The sequence below is a fragment of the Mus caroli genome, chromosome 7, assembly GCF_900094665.2.
Source record: "Mus caroli chromosome 7, CAROLI_EIJ_v1.1, whole genome shotgun sequence".
Classification (NCBI taxonomy): Eukaryota; Metazoa; Chordata; class Mammalia; order Rodentia; family Muridae; genus Mus; species Mus caroli.
In genome coordinates this window covers 98,204,398-98,226,120 of record NC_034576.1, presented here as the reverse complement: position 1 = coordinate 98,226,120, position 21,723 = coordinate 98,204,398, and positions in this window count along the sequence as shown.

Here is a 21,723-nt window from a genome sequence, read left to right as displayed (position 1 = left end):
TCTTAATTGTTATTGATGATGTTATTTATCTAGAGTTTCACATTTGTAGCTTTGAGGAGCCAGGAACTTAGGGTCATCTGTCTGCTTGTGATCCCTTGATGCTGGGATTATAGGCATGGTCCACTGTGTATGGTTTTCTTAGTTAATTTTTATGTATAAAAAAACTGTTTCTTTTTGTTTAACTCATAAAACCTAATATATTTGGAAAAGGACATACTTTGTGAATTTCTAAAAAAATTTATATTGGTGCCTTGATTTATATGCTACAGGTGTGTGTGTGTGTGTGTGTGTGTGTTCCTATGTGAGTGTGCTATGTTGGCCTTATGCAATTATTTATATTATACCCATTTTACAAAAAATAAAATGCCAGTATTTCCATGATTCTTACCTTACACCAGGTATCTTTTTCAAAAATTATCACTTTGTATACAGTGTTCAGCCTGTATATGTGTCTGCAGGCCAATAGAGGGCACCAGATCACATTGTAGATGGTTATGAGCCACCATATGGTTGCTGAGAATAGAACTCAGGACCTCTGGAAGAATATCCAGTGCTCTTAACCTCTGAGCCATCTCTCTAGCACTATTATGAGCTATCTTAATGTACTTGTCAATTTATCCTTACAATAGCCCAACCTCAGAGGTATGATCAATATCTACCCTTTAGATATAAGGATACAAAGGCATTGAACAGTTAAATCAATAACCAAATGCCAGTTCTGGGAAAGGACAGTGCACAGAGTTTATCCCTTGTTAGTCTGACCTCAGATCTACTTTCCCAAGTGTCATCAAGTACAGAACCATTGTTAACTTTAAAAAGTTTCTGGACATTTGGAAAGACTGTCCAATGGCAGAGACAATATTTCCCTACACCAGTCCCTTTCTGCCCTGCAAATTGGACAGTCAAAATGGCATAGATGTTATCATATAGGCAACCAGCTAGTTTCACACTATGTGTGGAGGGACACACATAAAGTCAGCTGTGAGGTAGCACTGAACAATACACTCTGCAAAGTTGGACTAGAGAGTGTGAATATGCTTCTCTCTGCTGTTTTCACTGGGGGGTTTATGTGCATGCTAAAAATCTAAATGGCTATGTGATAAATTGACCATGAGATAAAGCAATTTTCAAGGGAATAGGGAGAGGAGGAACAAAAATGATTAAGAAAATGGGACTAACTGGGTGAGACAAAATTAAAGGAGTTAACTGTGTGTGGCTGAACTTGGCAGAGGCAGAAGAATCAGAACACCAACACTTGTATACTTAGGGTCAGTCAGATGAAGGTTAATTTCAAGGCATGGCAGGTCAGCTTTGTTTTGTATGATCCAGTAATTATTTGACATAAAGAACAAAAGCAGGCAAGAAGAAAAATGACTGAGTAGATGAAGTTTACAGTGTATTTACATTTCCCCTAGCCCTATAACCCAAAGCAAAAGCTACTATGGATGGACTGGAAGGCGCAGTAACTGCTGCCCTCTCGGTGGCCATTTGGATGTGCTATGTCACTTCTAAGAGGGCCCACTTCTTTTACATGGGGATGCAAAGGACTGTTTTTATTCTCCTCCCCCACCATGTATCTACTGGTTTCCTCCTTTAGTCACATTCTTCCTTCAGTTTTTTTGATCAAGCCTCTGATAGTCCTCTGTGTGTGTGTGTGTGTGTGTGTGTGTGTGTGTGTGTGTGTGTTTACTTTACAGCTTAGTAATTGCCTTCCCCTAGACTAACATCCATGAGTCTCAGCATCATTATCATCAGGACTACTCCAGGTCCTTACCTTCTTCCTGTTAGTCATTGGTTTCCCATAATTCCATACAATGATTTTTGTTGTTCACTTCATTTCCATCCCTTTGTTTATTTTTCCCTTCTTCCAGCCTCAGTTTTAAGGTGACTTTTAGAAGATGGATTTTCTCTTTTAAATTATTTGATACTCTAAAGTAGCTTTCAGCTACTTTTCAGTTCATCTAGATTCCTATTTGATTGATCCTGGCTTTTCTTCCAGGTTTTAAACTCCACAGGTAAAGGTCTGCTCCTGTGATGTTCCCAGCACACAGTAGATGCTGCATAATGATTTGTTGGAATGAATAAGGATCAACAAACAGAAGAATAGGTAGGAGCTACTTGGTAAGATGGGTCCTACATATTTGAAAGAATCCTATGGCACAGATAGCTGCCACACATGCTGGGAAGACTGGTCCTCATTACAGCTTCTGGGAAGGAGGAGGTGATGGGAATTGGAGAATCATAAAAGAAGACTGAAAAATGAATGTGACAAGAACATGCAGCATATGTGTTTGAAACTGTCAAAGATCAAATTAATTAATAAACAAATTAAAAAAAAACAAAAACATAAAGGAATGGAGACCAAGAGAAAAGTTTTTAAAGAGTGATGGGTGTCTGAGACTTCGTGAAATGTTTTATCTCAAAACTCTGCCACATTTGAGAAAATTGGCCCTTACCAGGAGGCCAAACAGCTGCTGAGATTTGCATAATTATTTCAAATATCTAAAGAATTCTGTTGAGTAAATAAGTGATCATCTCTTCTGGAGCATTTAATCTGCTTAACCAAATTAACATTTTCCCCAACCCTTCTAAAAACAAAAATAAGGCCTAAAAGAAAAAATCAGGTTTATAGAAAAGTGAAAAGTTAGATAGGAGGGAATATGAAATTAACCTTGACGCCGAGGAATAACAGGGGTGTAGGACAGGTTGACATCCAATCTTTTTTTTTTTAAGAAATAGTTTTGGGTGGTCAACACTAAATACAGTGTTGCATCAAAATGTAAACCTGGAGGCTGGGTGTAGTAGTTCACATCTTTAAACACAGCAACCTGGAGGGAGGCAGAAACATTTGGATTTTTGTTTCTTCCAGTCTAGCCTCACCTACATAGTAAATTCCAGAGCTACCAGGACTTCCTGTAGGAACCAGTCTTAGAAAAACAAACCAACCAACCAACCAACCAACAAACAAACCAGGTTAATTTAGAAAGAAAGTTTTCTAGAACCTTACTGCAATTGATTGAAAGAAAATGAGATTTTTGTACCTTGTGATTCATGTAAAAGAGTTGTTTATGAGCCCGCGGCCTGGGGCTGAGAACAAAGCAGAATAGACAGGGCTGTTGTTAAGACATTCCTAAGAACAGCTTGATTGTACAAGCAGGGCTATCTTGTCTGGGTCAACACCACCTGGCCGGAACCTCCCCTCTGTCTACTGCCCCTTGATGCCGGGTAAAGTCATACATCAACTGGTTGCTATGTGAACAAAGATAAGCCCCCAACCCACAGGAACAAAGTCCTGATACCCTTTTGCTGACATGTAATCTTTCTATTAATGTTTAAATAAGCCAATAGTGTGTCGCTATGCTGAATTCCACACCCCTAAGCCCCTTACCCCATAAAAACCCCTAGCTTTCGAGCCCCGTGGCCGACATCCATTATCTCCTGTGTGGGATGCATGTCGGTCTGGAGCTCCGTCATTAAAAGTCCTCATGTAATTACATCAAGAGATGGTCCTTTGGTTTTTTGGGTGCACGCCGAATCGGGAATTGGGTGGGGGTTTCTCCACTAGGTCTAACAGATTACCTGGGGAGCCTCAGAAACAAGTGGAGGATGGTTAAGAATCAGTCGTTAGTTCAGTAGGAAGATGCTGTACATAGAAGAGAATCAGTTATGAGGAGGCACCTAACCGAGCCTGAATATTATACAACAGCTACATGTATATATGGAGCAGTGATTCTTTGACCTGGTGTTCAAGCCTTCAGTGGATGATCAGTTACAACAAACCTTCTTTCCAATGGCAGGCAAACCATTATCCCTACAAATTGAGCAGGTTCTCACCACCTCCCACCATTTCTCTTCCTTATTGTTCTCAAATATTCCTAACCCTTAGATCAACCTATAGGCCATTTCCCCAAGCAATCTCTCTATCTCAAGACACATTCTGAGCCTTTTCAGGTATCTTGTCCCTACTATTACGCTCTGATAAACTCACCTCTGCACTAAATTAGATAATGCCACATGCAAAATGACTTAGAAATAGTGAGGATTAATCTTGGTAGGGAGCTCGACAGCCTTTAGAATCACCATGGAAACAAGCCTCTTGACACATTTGTGGGAGTATGTCTGTATTAGGTTATTTGGAGAAAGAAAACTCACCCTAAATGTGGGTGGTGCCTTTCTGTGGACTGGAACTCTGGACGGAACATTAAAAACAATAATGTCTACTGGGCTGTAGCCCCATCTCTTTCCTTGCTGGAAATGCCATGAGACCAGCTGCTTTAAGCTCCTTGCTGGCTTGACTATCCCACCATGATGGATTTGAATTGTGAACCAAACAAAACCTTGCTGCCTTGATTGGTGTTGGGCAGGTATTTTGTCCAAGGACAGGTAAAGTAACTAATAGAGAGACAGTTTACTTTATCACCCAACATCGGTCTCTGACTCAGGCTGTGTGTATCTTTTTCTCTCTACACCTAGTAGACTACTGTACAAAAAGCAAATTGGTGAATAAACACACAAGAAGTTAAGCTGAGTTTACAAATCAATGTAACTCACTATATTGAAACTATGTTATCAGATTTTATTTATTAATTTTCTTATACATTCCAAAAAAGTGTTGAGATATGATAAATGTCAAATGGTCTTTCTGAGAACCAAATAGACTCAAACTCTGAAAACAGGAAACATCAGTATACAGTACAATGACCCTTTATATTAGGATGGATAATAAAACAGATTCTGATAGTTTGGTAGCCAACAGAATACATACTATGTTAGATAATCCTTTATAACCTAGTAAAATATAGGATAGCAGTTCTTTATAATTTTTCTCAAATAAAGTATAATGAAAACTTACCTTTTGAAATGTATATAATAAATTTAGAAATTAGTATAATGTATAATGTTTGCAATGTATTTTTTGACAAATAAGTACATGGTCTTTATTTTAATCTTTGCCTGGTAATTGCTAAAGATCAGTTTATCTAGAACTAAGCCTACACAGAGATAAAGACATATAATTTGATGATAATGGGGTACTTAGACATGTTCCCATAGCTTCCTCCCTTCCCTCTCCCTCTATTTTCATTCTATTGTCTTTCTATATTCTTATCATTTGGGTTGAAAAAATTATCTATATGAAAATATAGATAATTATGGAGTCATTCAATATTGGTATGCTTATTCAATTGTTCTACTGAATGACTTATAAAGCTCACTCAATATACTACCTTTCATTCTCATAACTTTCTACTCATTTGATTTACATTTATTGGTAACAATTAGGCATAGTAATATCTAGTCAATTGTTTATAGTTTACAGAATACCTTACTATCCATTATTGAATGTGATCCTTACAAGAACACTAAATAACTGCTATTACTCCGTCCATTTTTTATAAGGAGCACTGACATGATGTAAAATGTGGAACAGATAGGGGAGTCCACTCTGCATGCATAATGTACACACTGACCAGAAGGGGCTGGAGATGGTTCTGACGCACTTCCCAGCCTTTTTCAGAATAATCCATTTTGAAATCTCAGCGCCATCTAGTGGTTGCTTCAAACACGCCTTTCAAGATGGCCCTTGGATAGTGCAATCAACATCTTGTGTCCTTCTGACATGCCTCCCTTGAGAGTTTCCTGCTGGTTGACCGAGACTTTCAGTATGGAAAATGCACCACATCTACCCAGTCAAAGCTATTTGTCCTGATAAATCATTTGACCCCATCCAGTGGTTCTCTAGCAATTTAATGCTTAAGAAAGGTGGCAGTGTAACCTGAAGAAGTCAAGCATGCTTCAGAAGGACCAATGACACAATAGTAATGAAAGGATATCAGGTGTTTACATGTGTCATTCAAAAACTGATGCATGCCTTTCTAGATATTTTTCAAGAAAAAGTGCACTGAAGAAGTGCACACATAAGATAGCTAAAGGTTGATGCAACCACTGATAATTTAATGGTTAGAAGGTTACTACTGTGCCATATTCCAATGTGATATATGTTTCTTCTTCTCCCCCTCTTCCTCCTCTTCCTCCTCTTCCTCCTCTTCCTCCTCCTCCTCCTCCTCCTCCTCCTCTTCTTCTTCTTCTTCTTCTTCTTCTTCTTCTTCTTCTTCTTCTTCTTCTTCTTCTTCTTCCTCTTTTTCCTTCATCTTCCTTCTTGTTCCTCCTCCTCTTTCTCCTTCTTTTCTTCTTCGGTTCATGTTTTTATTTTCTTGAGATTATACCCCTACACACACACACACACACACACACACACACACACACACACTCCCCTGCTTACTGAAATAAATACTGGTACCATTTCCTCTAAGTTTTTAATGATCTTTGTCATTATTTGGATCTGAAATGTTACTGAAATGTGTTAAAGGCTTAGTCCACAGTCCTCTGATATTGGAATGTGGTTGAACTCTTAAGATGTGGGTTCCTAGTGAATCTTCCAGAAATTGGGGCAGGCCTTTCAAGGGACAATGGAACCTCCCCCACTACACACACAGACTTGCCTTATTTGATATTGACAACTATGGGAATGATTTCTTCTACCACATGTTTCTGTCATACTATATTACCAGAGGCTCAAAGTAACAGGAAGAGCAGGATGCCTGAAGACCTATGACCTCAAGTAACTCTTTCATCTTCATATGTTGATTTATTGCAACTGTTTTTTATCGTATCAGAAATCTGACAAATACAATACCTTTTAAACTTCATTATAAAATACTTTTGTTGTTATTGTTTTTATTCACATCCTACTGTACCTCTTGTTACTTTAAAAGATAATAATTTATTTTATACATATGGGCGTTTTGCTTTTATGTATTTCTATGTAGTATGTGTGTACCTGGTGCCCATGGAAGCCAGAGGAGTAGGTTGAATTTCTTATAGCTGGGGATACAGATGGTTGTGAACTGCCATATGTATATAGCGAATCAAACCTGAGTCCTCTGAGAGCAGCTAACGCTCCTCACCACTGAGTCTTCTCTCCAGTCCCATGTGATGTCATTTCTTATCATCTTTCTAAGCACATCTCTTATCAACCCTTTCTTGGAGCATGTCATTTAAAGTTGATACTTACTGGTTTGATATAAATTCTTTTTCCTCTACCAATAATGGTCTTTGGCTACCTTAAGTCTTACTGGTTTCTCTCTGAAAAATAAGTCCTGAGTCTGACCTAGCACCTAGTGATATGACCTCTGTGAATCCTGGATACTTGATACTGCTTCTAGTTACTAAATGTCACAGTGTAAAACTAAGAAACTTTTTTAGGGTAGAGTTATAAAAAAGGTAAGAACTGTTTTCAATGCTGAGGCTATTGTACACTGTATTCTGTCATCCCGCTGTGTATCATACAGCTTAACACTAGATGCTATACACTTAGCTGAAAAGAGGTATCCCTGCCTCAGTGTTAGACAAAGCGGAATTTGGGGTATGGGTCAGCCATACTGAAGTTTCCCCTGCTTTGCTCTGATGTTCAGCCCTCAGATATTGTAATTTGTTCAGTGAGATGTTGAGTTATCAAAATGAGCATCTTTCCCCAGCCTGGGTAATTGTACTGAGCCTGTTACCATCTTCACTGCATGTGCTGGAGATACCCGTGAAGAAGAAACATTGGTTGAAGAGTAGTCTCCATCAGACTAGCCTCCATCAAATTGCCTGTAGGCAGGTCTCTGTGATATTTTCTTGATCATTGATTGATATAGGAGAGACCATACCATTGTGAGGGATGTCACCCCTGGGCAGGTGCTCCTGGATGGACAAGAAAGGGAATTAGGCGAGTCACAAGGAGCAAGTTAGTAAGTAGCTTCTTCAATGGCTATTCCTGCCTCTGTTCCTGCTTGAGTTCCTGCTTTGGTTTCTCTCAGTGATGGACTGGGAGTGAGATGTATAAACCAAATAAATCCTTTCCAACCCCAGTTGGTACTACCAGAGAGGTATCAGAGCAATGGAGAAGCAAACTAGAACACCACATTTTGTTCTTTATACTGCACAAAACTCAAGTTTGATTGGCCTATACAAGCATGACTAGAGGGAGCATACCACTCCAACATTGTCACTGCTGCCAATGTTTTGTTCCTCAGAAAACTACTGGACCCAGTGTGTAAATCTCATAGATTACTGTTGAATATATACAATAATACACGAAAATAAGCCCACACATTATCAAGTGAATTCAGGGATGTATGCAACCATTACATGAGATGATTCCATATTTTAATGTTTCCTTAACCATTTATTCAACTGGAATTTATGAAACACTTATGAAGCACCATTTTTTGTTGTTGTTGTACTTCTTGTTGCCTGTGTCATTTGTTTTATCTTGTGTTGAGACAGAGGCTATCTTTATATATTAGACTAAACTTAAACATATGATTGTATGAATGCCAAGATCACAGGAGTGTACTCCTATACCTGGTTGAAGAGCAAATAGGATTTTTAAAAAAATTAGCCTCCATTAATTGTGCAACACAATATTTTTCATAAAATGTGTTAAATACATACATAATTTACTTTGAGCTAACTCTCTGCTTGCCCTCTCCTCTATTTTCCTAAGAAACAAGCTGTATAAGGATTTGGAACATTATGTGAACATGGGCCAAGTCTAGCAAAGGAGTATGAAGACAGCTAACTAAGATGGGACATACCTATCTTATAAAATGCACAGCTCAGCCACCTACACAATACAGTAGCTTCTGGTGTCTGTCCTAGTTACTTAGTTAGTTGGAAGGAAGAATAGGATAACAGAGCACTATGGAATTGAAAGGAAGGGAAATGACAAAACAAAATAAAAAACACACCAAACAGCTATGGTACAACCCCCAAATAAACAAAATCCTGGAACAGCTCTTAAAAAGTCAGAAACAATAAGACTGTTCTCATATCTGTCTGGAGGAGTGACAGAGATAGATGACTTCTTTTGACTGGCAGAGATAAGCAGACATGATCCTGAATACATCCTTGGGTGATGTGTTTCCTTCCTTGCCTGGATCAGAAAGTATCAAGAAAGCTTTTAAAATGAATGCCATTGAGAAAATGCAGCATGAGATGGGGGCCACAGGGCTTTTCTAGCCTCAAATCACCTTTTCTTTCCTGCCAGTCAGCACAGTCAATGTCTTCTCTCTTACCCCCAATCTCAGTTATAAATGCACACAAAACATTGCAACAAATAAAATAAAAATTCAGCTAGAGACTAGCATGTCTGAGTCCATGGGACAGAGACAGCCTTGGGCATTTGAACCTGATTCTTTTCCCAGGTCTCTCTAGTCCTTGTGTATGTAGCACAGCAGGTTCCCAAAGAAAGCTGAGTTGGTTTGCAGAATAGGCCCAGTCCTGGGCATCTCCAGTTAAAACTGGTAGATAGTATTCCCTCCTGTTCACTCCATCAACCAGTTTCCAGATTACAGGATTGTGGACCACAAACATGGAAAGGGAATGTCAAGACAGAGGAGCATGCCCTGTCCACAGCTGTGACACCAGTGCCTGTCTTGAAGACCAGAGGAAATCCAGCGTAGAGGACATGGCTGGAACCAATGGGGTGTGCTTTGCTAAATTGAACTCAGGAGCAAAGACACATCTCCATTTGAGAGATTAAGACCATCACTCAAATTGCTGTTTTGCTTTAAAGAACTCACCTGGAAATTCTCAGGAATTCATGCTACACAGTTTGGGATAATTCTAGGTTACTTCTGGTTGGCTAGAAATCCTGTAGGTAGGGAGACAACAGACTAAGCTAGTTCCACTCATACCTCAGTCAGAGACACTGTGCTGACCTCATTTGTCTCTGCTGTTCCACACAGTTCTCCATCCCTGGAGAAAGTCCTGTCATGTCTCTCACTTCCGGTTTGAGTTTTTAGAGGATTATTGTTAAATAGTAAAATGCACTTACACACACACACATACACCATTCATAACAAAATGATCAAATGACCAAGTCTAACTCTGAGACTGTTAAATCCATGAGATTATAGGGGAAAGGTAGACAAAATATTTTCTATCAAGATAAATACAACTAAGAGAATGAGATGTGAAAACTCTTCAGTGCATGTTAAGTCTGTACAGGGTGGTATAGAAGGAAGGTTGGAGAAGATTGCCTAGTACAGGTTTGAGAACAGATTTCCAGACAGGAATGAAATAAGGTAATAAGGTGGCAAGTCCCAGATCGTCTCTGTCACCACATGTCCACTTTTGCCTTCACTCCCTGTCTGCTGGCATCGTCCCTCCATGTCATCCTCTCCCCTAACATTAATTATGTGTCCATGTGTACACATGTATTTTATTGACAGATTTGATCGATGAGGCAACTAAGCCTCACTGACCTTCAGTGACTTGCTTATAACAATATTGAGGCCAGGGCTGGAGGCCAGAACGTCTGATAGTAAATAAAGTTGTCTCCAGCACAACCGTCTATAGGCTATGTATTTGTTTGCATTTCATTTTCTTCTCGGAAATGATTGTCTGACCCTCTGCAATCTGAAGGTCAATATTGCTAACTGCACAGAAGAAAGCAGCTCCATCCTGAAAATGTCACAAGCTGCGGGCGAGTGCTGATTCCAGGAGCCTTGTGTGGCGAGAAAATAAATCACCCAACAATCAGCACAGTACTGGCTCTTGTGTTTTTTCTACTGGTGAAGCGGAAGCTACAATTGTTCCAATGCCCAAGGTCCACTGCATTTCAGGCCCCCAGGACTAGGTTATCTCCCCCACCATACAGTGTTGCTCAGCTATCTCCCCTGCTTCTTCCTTCTCCCTAGCTAGCTATTGCTCCACATCCACAGTCCTTTCCAGATCAGGCCCTAGGATGATGTTTCTACATCCTTCTAGATCTTTAGATTGGATTATATTTTATTTATTAATTTTGCATGCCCAAAGGGCAGGACTATGTTGACACACAGGGCATGCTGGTATATAGATGGTTTTATATTGAAGAAAAAGAAAAAACGTTTTAAAGCAAAAATTGAAACACAAATGCAAATTTAACTTTTAAAATTTCCCTAATATCAGCGCAATTTAATCTGAGCAGGGAGTTCATACACACAGAATAAAATCTCCCTGCTCTGTGACTCAGGGCCCCATCGTTCTTTTCTCTGAGTTGCACTCTGACTTAGCTTTTCTATCATGTCTGCATTTAACCTTGAAGCAGCTCTCCCATTTCCTCTTCTGATACTGAGATGTGCCAATTCTGTTAAATTCTGCCAGCTACTGATAGTTTTCCTGTTCAGCTTTAAGAGCCAACCAGGTGTTTTGGATGGAGATATGAATACACTCAGATAACAAATCCAGTTTACCACTCCTTTTCAGACAGGACCTCTGCCTGACACTCTCACAGAAAAGGAGCAACTCAGGAAAGCTGGACATTCTCAGGCCTTCCTTTTCATTTCACTATTAGTTGGATTAGCCTAGCATCTCTACACTGGGGGAAACATTTGGTGGATAGAAGCCTGAGCTTCGCAACCTGAGTACCGGGGAGTGATCCTGGTGCTACACATCTATCCTCAATGTTTAATGAAAAGCCAAGTTAAAGACAGAAATACATGCATATCATACATGCACTCACACACACGCATGTGCTTTTGACCATATGTGTTTCTAAGCTCTTCAGAAAAGGTTATTTATTCCTTCCTACCTCTCTCTTGCATGTCTCCCCTGTGTCTATCCCATCTTCAACAACAACTCCTTCTAGATCTTCTAGATTGGCTTTTCTATCATGTCTGCTTTTAACCTTGAAGCATCTCTCCCATTTCCTCTTCTGATACTGAGATGTGCCAATTCTGTTAAATTCTGCCAGCTACCAATGGTTTTCCTGTTCAGCTTTAAGAGCTGAGTAACAACAACTGCAGAAAAAAACTATATATATATATATATATATATATATATATGCACACACACATATATTTGTATATATATATATATATATATATATATATATATATATATACACACACACATACATACATACTGGAAAACATTTATTTCACTAAAGTTAGTATGTATTACTAATCCTTCTTAGAGATGCTGATTTTCTCTATTAATTATCAATAATCTTCCAGAAAATTCATGATTTGAAACCAACAGTCATGTTTAACATTTCTCTTCTTTTCTTCTGTTCTACCTTAGAGCCTAAAAACAACAGAACTTTACTCAGTACTAGTCTGTGCAAGGAACTAGGGTATATGATGATGAAAAATTCTATCTGGGCCTTGTGTGACTTCCAGTCTATGTGGTGAAACAGGCACTCATATAGATCCATGGTTCTTTGAAGGGTGCAGATAGGAAACTAGAGTAGAGAGAAATGGAGTCATGAAGACCAGTGATGGTATTCTTGTAGAAGCTGTCATAAGAGACCAATCAGTCTGAGAAAATTTTATTTAATGAAAAGTTCCATGAGATCTGGTCCAGAGTAAGTCCTGGGATAAAAGTAGGCAAGTGAGCAAGATGCAGAAATGAGTTCCTGGATTCTAACTCAGATAGTAGTGTGGATTCAAGTAAAGATGGACTCAAGAGAGGAGAGGTGGGTTGAGAAAATCTCGTTGAGTTGAAGTCAGGCTTGGGTCTACATGGGTAGAAGTCCATGAAACTCAGTTGGAGCTTGCCAACAGCCTGTGGAAAGTATTTGATTCCAGGAAGCCCAGTGCCTGGATGTGAGTAGGCACCTGTCATTAATGAACCTATACTACAAACATGTTTGCAGTTTAGGGCACATGACTTTTATCATTTGTACCACATGTAATAGGCACATACTTGAATAATGTGTGCCCACTTGCACTATTCCTGGGTAAACTTATGATTAACCTTTTCATCCAGACAACCTGAAGCTTAGGGAGTTCATGAAACTAAGCTCAACATTTCTCCAGCCATGAAGGAAATAGAAGTACATCAAAATGTAGGGGGAGGGGGGAGGACAAAGCAGGAGCAGAAGAGCAAGGGTGACACCTTGCACTCCCTGGCCAAACCTTCACATGTAGAGTCAGACCTTGCTCTCCTTTACTCTATTCTTCTCCAACCTCTACTCCATAAAAGAGACTCTCATTCTTCTTTAATATGGTTTCTGTAGTTAGCACAGTTACAGATCTTGTGAGCTTCTATGTTTCAGCATTTTGGATATCTCAGAAGTAATATATAAGCATAATCACATGCATATAATACCTACTTGTCATTAAATACAGGCCCAGAGAAATAAAATTTCAAGGGATCCTATAAGACATAGAGACAATGTTTAGCATGTTCCCTAAAATAAGTATGGGCTCAATGACAGAAGGAACATTGAAGCAGAGGGGTCCATTATTAGATTCATAAGATTACATTGTTTGAAGACATCTTGAATTTTGCAGGCAAATGGATAGAACTTTCAACCAGAAAGTTATCCTGTCTACAAGAAATGCAGGGATTAGGGTTGGAGCAGAGAACGTGGAAATGGCCAAACAATAACCACCCAACTTGAGACCCATTCCATGAGCAAGCACCAATCCCTGACTCCATTAATGATACTTTGTTACACTTCTAGACGGGAGTCTAACATAGTTTTCATCTGAGAGGCTCCACCTACCAGCTGACTCAGCAGGATGCAGATACCCACAACCAGTGGATGGAGCTTATAGAATTTTAGGGAAGAATAAGAAGAATAAGTAGTTCCTAAGGGGGTAGGAACTACATGGGAACACCAATAAAATCAGCTAACCTGGACCCTCCGGGCTCTCAGAGACTGAACCACCAACCAAAGAATATACACGGGGCTGAACTTAGACTTCCCCAAACATATGTAGCAGATGTGTAGCTTGGGCTTCATGTGGTTCCCGAACAATTGGAGTGGGTGTTATCCCAAGAGCTGCTGCCCGTATCTGAGATATGTTCTTCTAGTTGGGCTGCTTTGTCTGTCCACAGGAGCAGAGGAAGCACTTAAGCCTCACAGAGACTTGAAGTACCAGGGTAGAAAGATACCTAGGGGTCTCCCCCCTGCTCAGAGGAGAAGGGGAAGGGGAGTGGGAAAAGTCTTGTGGGAGGGGTTGACTTGGAGTGGGGCAGTAAGAGGGATATAAAGTTAAGAAGTTAAAAGAAACATTCTTTTGTTTAATTTGGTTTTCTAAACAAGTATTAACTATATAGCCCGGGCTGGACTAGAACTCTAAATGTAACCTGGGCTGGCCCTGAACCTGTGCTCTTCCAGCCTCAGCCTCTTGAGTACTGGGATTATAGACAAGCACTTACTGTATCTTCAAATTCTTACTCACTTTGTTGTTCAAATTGACCTTGAACACTTCCAGCTGTCCAGCAGTCCTCCTGAGAACATGCCAAGTGAATGAAAGCAGGGAGTAGACATGGCTGCTCCTGCATATGCTAAATAGGGACCTCGGGCATTTGTCCAAGGGTTTGAGACACAACACCAAAGTTCCTGGCCACTCTCATAGTTATTTTGCTGGATGGCTCATCTCACTGCTTGCTCATAGGCAATCTTATGTGTTCACCTCTGTGCTCACAGTGCTTGACTGTGACTAGGTATTCAGTGAGTATTGCCTGCCAATAAGCAAGAGCCAGAAGGTTTTGCCTTTAAGATCCACATTGCTGTAGACGAGATGAGGAGACAAATGAAACAAATACAAGTTGGGAGAGGACAGAGAGTGGCAGGATGAGTCTCACCCCACCAGTAACAGAACTCATTAAAAGCATAGCCTGCTCCAAGGGCACCTTCCCTCTATAAGAGTGGTCCTGCATCTCTCCTGCTTCCTCACCCAGCCATGGAACAGAGTCTGCTCACTCCACAGGGTTCCTCCACAATTTAATGATCTACCTCAGGATCCAGCCTTTCTTCTCCCAATGGCCCTTTGCCCTCTGCACCTTCTCCTTTGTTCCCCTGGTCACAATGGATATGACATGATTACAAAGCTGGTTGACTCCTTCATTCCCAGGACACAGAGGTTATTCCTCTAATTGCAGTGGGCTCTTTCAAGTTCTTGCTTATTTTTAATTATGAATGCCGGAAGCTGGCCTGTCACTGGATGTCTTTCAGTTCTGAAGAAAGAAACATGCCTGAGAAACAGGGGAGTAATCAGAATCCTATTTTCATGCAAATTGCCCCATGACAAAGAACACCAAAGAAACAGAAAAGAGACTCGTTGCTACATTTCCAATGGGTGACACTGCCCTTTGCAAATGTCCAGATCGAATTCTGAAGAGATTTACATAAAATTGCCTCATTATACAATAGTTATGGGGCCTGTAAACATATCAGAAACTCAAACCTTTGCCCATGTTTATGATTTACTTCTGATATGTGATTGTCAGGATGAGCTTTAAACAATAATTTTAGTTTTAAAACAATTCTGCCTCAGGGAATCAACTCTTCAGTTTTCCACCAGGGACACTATCCTTTCTGGGAAGAATTCCTGTAGCAACTGTTTGTGGGAGAGCTTCCTCTATCCACATAGTCTCTGTGGTAGCTACAGGTAGATATGTATCTTATATTTCTTACATTCCTTGTATTATCAGTAAACACCACAGATTATCTAATAAGCTATTTGAAAGTATTGTTAAATAGCATTAAATTATTATTATTGTTAAAAACCAGTTTTTAATTATTATAACCCTACCGAGTCCCTAAGTGTATTACATCCAACTGCCCATTACTGGAATCTCATTAAGTTTGGGGATTTCCTATGACAGGTGAATTCATCTTCCTAGGTGCAGCTGACTAGGCTCCCTGTTTCCTCTGGCATTCTCACTGTCTGTGAGGAGGTATTGGGTTTTTTAAAAAGACCAGGATATGTTTTGTAGAGTGCAGTATGGTGAGGTGGGAGGGGGGGTGCCTCAGCAGGCCCATGATGAGGCACCCCCAGTAGATGCCAGGCAGATCACTGATACAGTTTAGAATAGAGTTTATTTAGAGAGCATGGAAAGGGGAGAGTAGGGAGAGAGAGAGAGAGAGAGAGAGAGAGAGAGAGAGAGAGAGAGAGAGGGAGAGAGGAGGGGAAGGGGAAGGGGAAGGGGAAGGGGAAGGGGTTAGGGAGAGAAAAGAGTCAGAGAGGAGGAGTTGGGGGCCAAATAACCCCCACCTTTTTGTTTTTGTTTTGTTTTGTTTTGTTTTGAATCAAGCTAGGCCTATCTGGCTGTTGCCAGGTGACTGTTGGGCAGAGTCTAGAAGGAATTCTAACAGGAGGCATCAGTATTAAAGATGAATGGCACTTCATAATGACCCAGAGGTCCCCTGTGCTAAGGTCTGTGCTGGTGTGTTCTCCACCATCTTTTAAATCTGAGGCGACTTTGTTTTGTTTGTTTATTTTCAAGCATGAGACTTTCTAGTTTTCCGAGAATAAAACAGAGGCTCTGAGAGTTAGGTAATTTACACATTCCCTGCTGTGTGCTGGGTTCACCAAGAGCAAAGAGTGAGACAAGAGTTGACTGTAAGTAGATGACAGTAGTATGTAGTATGCCTATAGGCAAGCAGCAGAGACACATGCAAGGAGGCAAATAGCCTACGAAAATCTTTATCAAGTCATCTTTCACTAAAATCCACCCATTGAACTCAAACCCACAACAAACATGCTTTCTTTTATTGGGATGAAACCCCCAGCTCTAAACTTCACAGCAGAGATGAGAGAGCTAGAATCTCATTCACAGATGCTGCCCAAAACATATGATTTCCTGCCTTACCAGTTTATCTCATGGCTGGACATAGTGATCCTTCCTTGATTTAGAAAAGGTACTTGAAGAAATGCAGAGCCAAATATCTGATCTGTGGCTATGCATGGGGTAGTAAGGGCCCAATAGATACAATATAAGGAGGGAACCACAAAAATCTACAACCACCAGTTCACAAAGACCAGAAGAGAAATTCAAACCCAAGTTTATTTGGCTCCAAAGTACACACAATGGATTATAGATGAGATAGGGCTAAAAATCTCACTGGACCTGAATAGCACTATATTGAGGATCTATATTAATAGAATACTAGATTGCTAGATATGTGATATATGGTCTGTGGTCACAGGCAGATAAATATGCCTTTTTCCTCTTATGCCACATCTTATTGAAGATAGCATGCTATTTTAGTAAAATGCTCAGTTTATACTCTCTGCCAGACCACCAAAGAGTAGCCAGAGTTGCTGCTAGGCTCCACCTATTCATGTCAACTTGAAAAGAAGATAGCCCTTAAATATTTTCTTCCTATGGAAGGAGTGACCTGAGAAGAAATCTTCTGAGCATTGTCTCTCTAAGTGTCAGCTGGAAGAAAAGCAGAACCATCTTCTGATCCAACAGTCCTCTTTCTTCTATGCATCTATCAGGACCAATGATAGATACAGAAACTCTACATTTGTTTAATACCTGCTTCACTCAGAGGCCTCTTCTATGTTCCACGATTACCCAGGTCTGTCACTGTGTGCTTGGGAGCATATAGGCACCCACCAGGTCACCTCTGTCACTCTACAGACACTTATTTTCACATTCCCATCATTTACTTTTGACGTACATGCATAGAACCTAAAACTACTTTGTCTGGAATTATTCCTATTTGAGTAAATTTTCTTTAATTGTCACACTGGAGCTGGCTATAAGGTAGATATCTCTTTCTTTATATTTCTAAACATTTTCATTTCTTTGTTTCTTTCAAAAACCCAACTCCTTTGAAATGGATTTCATTAGACTTTATTATCCAGCAAATTTCCATATTGATGTCAAATACTTTCATTGTCCTAGAGTTTTCCATTCAATGATGATAACTCTCCTCCATCTCTCTCCCTGGAAAATCTTATTTCAAGGGTCACTTGGATGATTTAATGAAGAATTTGCTAAGGTAGGCTCCATTGCCCTTGCTCCATCCCATTTGGGATGCACTGAGTGTTTGAGCCCTTCTACTGTTGTTCCCAAAGACATTACTGGTTCTCTACCACTATCCAGTTTCTATGTTGCCATTATTATTCTATGTGATATTTGAAGATGGAGCCTTTGGAAAGTTTTTTGTTTTTTAACCTTAGTAGGTCTGACTATCTATCTATCTATCTATCTATCTATCTATCTATCTATCTATCTATCTATCTATCATCTATCTATCTATCTATCTATCTATCTATCTATCTATCTATCTATCTCTTTCTGAGGCTGGATTTCTTTGTGCACACTTGCTTGCCCTATAACTAGCTCTGTAGATCAATGAAGCTGGCCTTGAATGCACAAAGGTCCATCTACTGCTGCCTCCTAAGTGCTGGAATTAAAGGTGTGCACTACCACTGCCTGGATAAACCAACAGTGGTTTTAATTCATCTATTTATCAATCATCTGTCTATGTATCTATGTATCTATCTATCATTTTTTTTGTGAAACTCAATTAAGTTTAGATTACGTTATGAAGATGGGGCCTTTTTTTGTTGTTTTTGTTTTTGTTTTTGGAGACAGGGTTTTTCTGTATAGCCCTGGCTATCCTGGAACTCACTTTGTAGATCAGGCTGGCCTCGAACTCAGAAATCCGCCAGCCTCTGCCCCGCAAGTGTTGGAATTAAAGGTGTGTGCCACCACTGCCCAACCAAGCTGGGGCCTTTTATAAAGGATTAGTAGAGTACTAGTAGGAAAAAAATATGTCTTCCCCTCTCCTTCTCTTCTTTCCTTCTTCCTGTGTCAAGTGCACACAGAGGAATGGTCATGTGAGAAGCCAGTTCAGAAGAGTACCCTCACTAGAGCCCGATTATGCTGCCACCCTGGCTTACAATATATATTATTTGGAATTAATAGAAAATACATTTTGTAAACAACTAGTATATGATATTTTGTTTTGTTTTGTTTGTCTTTCAAGACATGGTTTCTTGGCAGGTTTGTATCCCTGGCTATCCTGGAACTGGCTTTGTGAATCCAGGCTAACAGATACAAACATGGCCTGAGGCTCCCAGGCGGTTGAAGAAGGAAGGCAGGCCTGCAATGTGTCCCCATTGATCCTCTGAGGACAGCTCACCACATTCCCCCCAATTTGGCAGGGTTTCTTCCTACATTAATTTTTGTCTATCTCATATGGGGAATCTGTATATCCAGACCAGCAGTGACAAATACAGCTGTCAACAGTGTTGACATGTTGCATCATTGTGACAAGCTTTGACCAACGAAGAGGTATCACAGTCTTACAAAGTGTCCCTGCGAATTCACTCCCAGTGCAGTCACAGTAGAAGCTGCTTTCTTCTTCCACTCACAGACCACGATGTAGCCATATCTGACTGGGACGTTTATCAAGGTTGAGTATCTACCTTTTCAGCAGTACAAAAATGTTCCTGGTCTATCATGTGTGTCACTCCTTCAGTGAAGAGGTATAAACTTTGATTTATACCTCCATTCTAGCTTCCCAAGTCTTCATCAGCATCCTGTTTCCCACCTCTGGTCTCTACTCGTATGACCATCTTCTCTTTTCCCAGTTCCATCACTGTCTTCCTTGATGCCATAGCACAACATTGTACAAACTGTATGCAAACATAGTTACTTCTCTTCTATCCACTCTCTGGGGGTTGGGGGGATACCCTAACCAGATTTAAATTTACCTACCCACAACCTCTGTTTTTGTGCTGAAACAAATATTCCTGAAGATGTTCATGGCTCCATTGTGTGATCTTAATTTTAATACTATTACTAAAAATTCCAATGTGTATTCCAGAAAGTTCAGTGATTCTATTACCCTTTGTAAGTGTTGCAACTCTGAAGGGAAAGGTATCCTGGCAGTAGGAAGCCAAGGAATACCACAAAATCACACTATACACCAAACCTCACATAGATGGAGCAGGAGGGAAAAAGCCAGCAGGGGGGTTGCCTCTGCTCAGGAGAGAAACATCAACAAACTAAGCAGAAGGCAGGGCTTATTTAGGATTTCTTAGTGGGGTGGGGTCAGAGCTTTTCATGATAGAGTTTTCCAGGATGGGGGTTAGGAGAATTTCAAGTCCTGAGCATGGAGAACTCAGGGTTCAGTGGGTTTCTGTGTCAAGCTTGGGGATTAGTGGGTTTCTGGCTCAGGGATTGCAGTGTGGGGCCTGGCAACGCTCCCAAATTGGTGCTGGTAATGACCTTTATAGATTTTACAGACTCTACAAAGTATGCAATGTTTACTACATTTACAAAGGAAGTCCATAGCAGAGAAGACTCTCTTTGCTGTTTGCGTTGATGTCACTAGCCAGTCCCCTTCTTTAACACATCTGTTTTTCCTTCTCAGGCTGAGTGCTTTAAAAGTTTTGCACATTGAGCCTTTACAATTGCATCATTCCAGAACATTTTAAGCTATTACATGTCAATCATTGTGCTAACTCAGTGGTGAACACAGAGGCTTTCCTATTTTGGAGTGTTCTGCTCCTTCCCTAGGTACCACTTCTCACTCAACAGAAGCTCATTGATTCCTGTTCTCACATTAGAATGGGTGGTCTCAAGTTTATTCTAAAGTGAATTCTTTTAAGGCCAGGATCTTTCCTCTCTTACCTTCTCTGGGATTTTTCATTCTGTAATTGTACCTCATGCTCCATAGCATCAATTTTTGATTCTTTACTGAATTTTCCCTAACACTTTATATAAATTGTCTTCTATCATCCATCTAAACACAGTGAACCATCACCCTTAAACATCTTACATTCTCTTTTAATTATTGGCTCTTGCTTCTGCTCTCTTCCATAGTAATGTAGTTTTATTGTTTGTTTGTGTGTTTGTTGTGGTTTTTTTTTGATTTGTCTTACGCAATCATTTCCCCTTCTTAGCTCACATTATTTTATCAAGTTATCCTTTTTGGCATTTCTTGATGATTTTGTCACATCTATCAGCGATCTTTGGAAAGTTAACTCTTATGGTCATTTTTCCATCTTTATATGTTCTATAGAATAAAGGCCAAGAAAGTAAGCTCTACAGAGATGTGCTGAGTTTGCATAACATCTTCCATTATCTAACAGTTACATAGCCTTCAAAGAAGTCTGTATCTTCGGGATCTTCACTTAACTGAAAAATGAGTGCATCCCACAGACATGTTATGTGAATTAAGTGTGTAAACATATACATCACCTCAACCTGTGCATTATGACTTCTTTGTTGGTCACATATCAGATATGCAGTCACTAGATATCTACATGATGATTCATAAAAGTAGCAAAATTCTATTTATGAAGTAGCAATGAATTAATCTTATGGGAAGGGTCACCCCAACACGGAGAAGTGTATTAAAGTGTTGTAGCATTCGAAAGGTTGAAAAATCACAGATCTAGGGTGTGTGTTGGAAGTGGATTAACTGCTTGGTTAATGACAGCATTATGACGTTAATGACAGGGATGGAGATGCAGGTTAGTAGTAGAGTACTGGCCTAGAGTGTACAAGGTCCTAGATTCCAATTCCTACACCCTCCAAGTTATTAGGATTATTATGATTATCATCTCTACTATTATTCATACTATAAAAATACTAGTTCTTATCTTACATGGTTCAAAGCATGGATCCAGACAGTCAAAAAGTACTTCCATTTCAAACTTTTTAACCTGTCCAACATTTTTCTCTCTCTCACTCATAAGCACAGAGTTTAGGGACCAGTCCTCCCCACATTTGTGCTTTTAATTCTTTAGGCTCATATGCTAGATTATTACTTAGTATTTCTACTTGGGTGTCAAAGGTGCACTTTAGATATCATATTATGACTAACAACTGTTGCATGCATTCTCAACTTCCCTAAAATCTCCAAGAAATAGCATAAACCACCAAATAACTGATTAATTCAAAATTTAAGTTGTTCTTGTACATACACTT